Here is a 6,000-nt window from a genome sequence, read left to right as displayed (position 1 = left end):
TATCATGATATTATGCCTACAGATAAGATGTTTTCAAAATTTTCCAATTTTTTTGTTATAATTTCTAGTTCTTGCAATTCGATTAGAAATGTTGTTAAGATTTATACTTATAATCTGCTGTGATACGGTTAAAAATCTTTAAAATGAGCCCAAGATCATTGAAAAACGTTGATCATTTCCGAAGTGAATGAACATTTAAGAAAACATTTAAATGTACCCTATTTTTGTAATATCTATTTTTTTTTAATATACAAATTGTCGTCAACCTGGGCTAATTTTAAACAGAATTTCGAAAGCAATGAACCCTTTAAAGCGAATTTTTTTAACTATGGCATAATTAACCCTGCGTGTGCACACTGTCTTTTTCGAGACACAGTGTGTGGACTGGGTCTTTCAGGGAACAGGCGAATTTTTGAGATTTTTAAGGCTTTAAAAAATATGAAAAAAATTCAGGAATACTTCTCGAAGTGTGTGCCTCATGTCTCAGTAGTTGCCAAATTCAACGGTTTTAAACCGATCTTAACAACAATTGAAATATAGTAAAAATATTGGAGGGAGATTTGAATATGAAATTTTGACTGTTCCTTTAAAGACCTAGTGTACACAGGAAGGGTTAAAATGAAGAGAACTTATTCATCAAAAAAGAGATGTGCGAAGACTTTTCCCACCCCTGTATCTAACATATAATTTTGGAAATTTAATGCATATAGTGCGTGGAATCTCCTCTCTAAAGTGAGACCAAGGACATAATAAATTATTGACTTGTTCTGAGTTGTTCTCGAATAAAAATGACACCAAGATTCCACATCAATTATTTCTACACTTTTTACAAGACAAATTTTTTCCGTGCATTGTTCTCTTCCGACATTGGGAACTAATCCGATCTAATCTAATGTCATCTCGTATTGGGTAGGGGTTCTATTTGTTCTGTTTGTTCGAGTCTCGACAATCGTGACCCACGACCTCGTATTCGTTCCAGGTCGTTGTTTGCCAATATAACTGTACTTGAACGAATGTGTCGTAATAACGATAATGGTAGTGTCTCTGTAGTGGTAAAGTTGATAGTCTACAGTCTATTCCCATAGTATGACTACTACCATATCCTTTAGAACGTAAAACACAACAAAAGTCTTTCTCATCCCACCATTCCTTATCTGGCCAAAGTGGCCTTCACATTGATTTTCAAAAGATTCTTATTAGCATTTGTCATCCGAATTGAGTTAGAATCACACGTGTTTCCTATAATTATATCTGGGCAATTCCCTATATTAAGGACACTTTTGATAGACAATTTTTGTTTTCAAAAGTATTTTAGGGGCTGTTCGTAAATTACATCATCTTTTGGATGGAGTGGGGGGTTATTTTTCAGGCTGTCTTATGTTGTCGAGGGGCGGGGTACAGATGGAAATATCATGTATTTTTTAAGCCATTTTCACGTTCATGAATCATGAGGAAACAAAAGCTTAACACTTTGATAAAAAATTCAAATATTTAGTCGAAAGATAAACTGTTTTGTTAAAAACTCATTTTTTAGTTGAAGCTTGATCATTTTAGCTAAGAATTTATTTCTTTGTTGGCAAATTCAAATGTTTGGTGGAAAATTCATTTTTTGCAGAAAGTTAATCGTCTTGTTTCAAAACTCAACTATTTGGTTTTGATTAAAATATCAACTACTACATTTTTCGTTAAATATTCATATTTTTAGTTGAAAATGAAAATTTTTTTATTCTCAATTTAACTATTCAATTTTTGATAGAAAAAGCACCTTTTTAGTTAAAAAATCAAATATTTGGTTGAAAACTTATGTATTTTATTTAAAACATGTCTCTACCAGTTGAAAATTATTTTGTTCTGTTGATAATTTATGTATTTTATACACAAGTCTTGTTTTTTTGTAGAAAATCTTTTTGTTTTTGCGCTATAAATAGCAACTTTTTTGTTGAAAATTAATCTTTTTAGGTTGAGGATTGAAGTCTGTATGTTGAGGATTTACCTTGTTTAGTTAAATTGAACTGTTTTTTATTTAAAATAAAAATATTTTCAGTTGAAATACCAAATATTACATTTTTAGTTGACAAATCATCTTTTTCAGTTGAAAATTCAACTACTTTGTTGAAAGTTTGTTTGTTGCTTTTTAAAAACTAATTTTTGTAACTGTAAATTTAATCATTTGGTTGCTAATTAAACTGTTTTCTTGAAAAGTACCTTTTTTGTTAAAAGTTAGATCGAGGCAATAATAAAATTTAATTTTCCAGGCAAAATTGTTTAAACCCTTTTTTATTATTTATTATAATATGCCCTTAGAATAATGCTAGAAAGTTGCAGTTTCTTCTGAAATTTTCGACTTTTGGTGCACTTATGAATTAGAGTGAGGTAATAATCAATTCAAGTTGATAAAAATAATTGTTTAAGGGCATGCGATACTTAAAAAATTGTCGATTTTACCAGTTTTAGATTTCCCCGACTTTTTATCTAGAATAATAAATATTTTTTCAACAAAATTTGGGAAATGATAGTGAACATGCTAACGGACGTCCCGACACACTTTTTTGTGGTTTAATTCAAAAAAGTTTTAATTTAGGAAAATGTGATTAATTTGCATAGCGCTTAGGAAATAGTATCGATTTTTTCAGTGTCAGATTCCCCGGCTTTTTTCCTAGGATAAAAAATATTTTGCCTTCAAAATCTGGGAAATGATAGTGAACATGCTAACGGACGTCCCCGCACACTTTTTTTGTGTTTTTTTATTAAAAAAATTTTTATATTGCTAACAACGTGCGTGTATATTTTGAGGTTATGTGTATTACAATTCACCCGAGCGTTACTTCCAAACTACGCAATAAATAATTTCCAGATTATCGGAAAGGCAGAGAAGAAAAACAACGTAACCTCAAAATAATGCATATGCATAAAAATTTCATTAACACAATAATTTTTTTTTGTTATTATCCCTCCAAACAGAGTCCGGTGACGTCCTTTATGATATTTTATGGCATCTCGGAATTCAGTTTTTAAACATTTTCATTTTTGTGGAAAAAAATCCGGGGAAACATCAAGTATCACATGCCCTTAAGCAAATTACTATTGCTTATAGCTATTTTATCTTATATTAAGGGCATGTGATACTTAAATAAGTATCCGCATATTTGTTGTGGTTTAATACAAAAAAATTTAATTTTTCTAAATTTGATTATTTGTGTGGCGCTCAGAAATAGTATCGATTTTATCAGTCTTAGATTCCCCCGGCTTTTTCCCTAGAATAATAAATCTTTCGTCTTCAAAAACTGGGGAATAATAGCGAAGATGATAACGGACGTCTTCGCACACTTTTTTGTGAGTTAATTTTAAAAAAAAAAGTATTGTTACTCAATTTTATGTGTGTGTATTTCGAGGTTATGTGTGTTAAAATTCTCTCCCATCATTATTCTTGAGTGCTACCGACAACATCGGTACGACAGAGACCTACATTATCGAAATGACAGAGCTTAAAAACAATCCTAACCTCAAAATAGTGCACATGCATAAAATTTGTATTTAGCACAATAATTTTTTTTTGTTATTTTCCCTCAAAACGAAATCCGGGGACGTCCGTTACGATATTTTATAGCATCTCCGAATTCATTTTTTTTAAATTTTCGTTTTTGTGGAAAAAACCCCAAGGGAACTGTACCTGTTTGACTACACGCCAAATACCTATATTACCAATCTCACTTTATCAGTTCACGGACTATTTTTTTGAACCTAACAATTTTTTTTTGTAAATAAAATATCGAGCTGAAACTTTGGAAAATGTATTAGAGTACTATAAAGTACGTTTAGGTACTTCATTTCGATAGAAAGTTACTGAGGATAATTTAATCTTTTTTCTGAATTTTTAAAATTTTTTGAACGTTCGAACTTTTTTTATACATAAAATATCGGTGTCAAACTTTTAGAAATGCAATAGCCGAAAGAAAACTTTGTTAAAGTACAAATTTTAATAATAATGGATGTAAAAAAAATTTCAACTATCAATTCCATCGGCTTCAGCAGTTACATTAAGCTAGCACCTCCACAATCGAATTTTTTAATTTTTCATAGCTCAGAATTTTTAGCTTTTTGGGGCTTTTTTTGGGCAGCAATAAAAATGTTTGGGCTCCTTTACTTTTTTCAAAAAATCAATTTTGTTGTGGAGGCGCCAGCTGGTAACGGTGTATACGAAAATCCGAACTGGCGACCACTAGACGAAACTCTAACAGCTGGCTCTTGCATTTCTTGAAGTTTGAGACCGATATCTTACGTATAAAAAAAGTTCGAACGTTCAAAAAATGTCGAGGTTCAGAAAAAAGATGACATAAATTTCAGTGAAGTTTCTACCAAAATGAAGTACGTAAACTTATTTTATTGTAGTCTAATACATTTTCCCAAGTTTCAGCTCGATATTTTATTTACAAAGAAAGTTCTTAGGTACAAAAAATATATTCAGTAAACTGATAAAGTGAGGTGGTTATATAGGTATTTGGCTGTGTCACATGCCCTTAATACCAGAAATTTGAGGGATTTTCTAAAATTTGCAGGTTTTTTTATACTTTTCATTTATGAACAAATAATTAATATTAATTTGAACAAAAAGGTTATCCGTAACTACTTCAAGGAAAATTTCCATTTAATGTTATCCATATACAAAATTTTTAAACAAATAGAGCGTCAAAATTAAACATTTTGCCAATATTAGTTTTGTTTCATAAAAACATATTCACAAAAAACTAAGAGATTGATTAAAAAATGATTCTTCCCATTTTTCATTTATTATTGATTCATAAATAAAAAGGCAAAGCAGGGATCAAAACTACAGAAAAAAACCGCATCTTTCTATCAATTATCTAAGAGAGGATACTTAAAAATAATTATAAACTGTTTAAACTATTACATTTGTTGTATTTTATTAGTTTTTACCTTGCTCTTGGTAAAAATTGGAAAAAAGATGAATATTTTATAAAAAACCGTTTCTTTCTAGCACTATTAAAAGATAGTATTATTTAAAATCATAAAAAATTATTTAAACAATTATGTTTGTATTAGTTGCCTTAATTATTACCTCATTCTTAATGAAAAGTGGACAAAAAGTAGAAATAAAGCAGAAAAACCTTCACTTTCTAGCATTACTTTAAGAGAAGCTGGCTATAAAACACAATTAATTCTTCAAACAATTATTTTTGTTAACTTGCAATAATTATTATCTAACTCGTATTTACTAGTGGGCAAAATGTGGAAATTTTTTGAAAAAACTGCAACTGTCTTGCATTATTCTAAGAGCATATTATTATAGACAATAACATATAGTTTAAAAAATTATTTCTGCTTAACTTAATTTATTATTGTATTTTCATTAAAAAGTTAGTTTTCTACCACAAAAGAATGAAGTTTTAACAAAGTAATTCAATCTTCAACCAAATAATCGAATTTTTTATTAAAAAAATGAGTAATGAACCAAAAATGTATTAGTAGACTTTTCAAATAAAAATAATTATATCTTTCACCGAAAAATAGTTGTATTTTTTCTTGGTTTCTATTATTTCAGTTTGCATTTATGCGGAAAACGAGAAACAGGGGAAGTTTTATGAAAACAGGGAAAAAGAGGAATTCTTTAGAAAATGAATAAGAGGAGAATAATAGGGGATTCATCCATTTTCATTTTTTTAAAGCCAGTCCGACAGTTTAATTTTATTTTTAATTTATATAAAAGTAGTATAATTTATAGCAATTTGAATTTTATTTTTAAAATTTATTTCTTCATTTTAATTTTATTTTTTAATGTGTAAAACATAAAATTGCTAAATGCAAGCATTAATGATAAGGAGCAAGAAATGTTAGCCAAGTCTAATTTTCAAAACCGTTGGACAGAAAACTAAATAAATATTTATCTATACTAGTAAGGCCCCAATGAGTGAGTGACATGTACGGAAAAATCCGTAATAATAGACTCTGGCTAAATCGAATTACTAATAATGAAATAATTTT

At 29.1% G+C, this 6,000-nt stretch overlaps 1 protein-coding gene across 1 annotated transcript in view; it reads left to right on the top strand.

The window, feature by feature from the left end:
• LOC117178085 (protein cappuccino) overlaps positions 1-6,000 on the top strand; it is an 84,673-nt gene that overhangs the window by 38,461 nt on the left and 40,212 nt on the right. The gene's annotated exons all lie outside the window — the stretch shown is intronic.

Source organism: Belonocnema kinseyi, chromosome 8 (genome assembly GCF_010883055.1).
Source record: "Belonocnema kinseyi isolate 2016_QV_RU_SX_M_011 chromosome 8, B_treatae_v1, whole genome shotgun sequence".
Taxonomy (NCBI): domain Eukaryota; kingdom Metazoa; phylum Arthropoda; class Insecta; order Hymenoptera; family Cynipidae; genus Belonocnema; species Belonocnema kinseyi.
The sequence above is the reverse complement of the archived record's forward strand: the minus strand, read 5'-3'. Positions and strand labels throughout refer to the sequence as shown.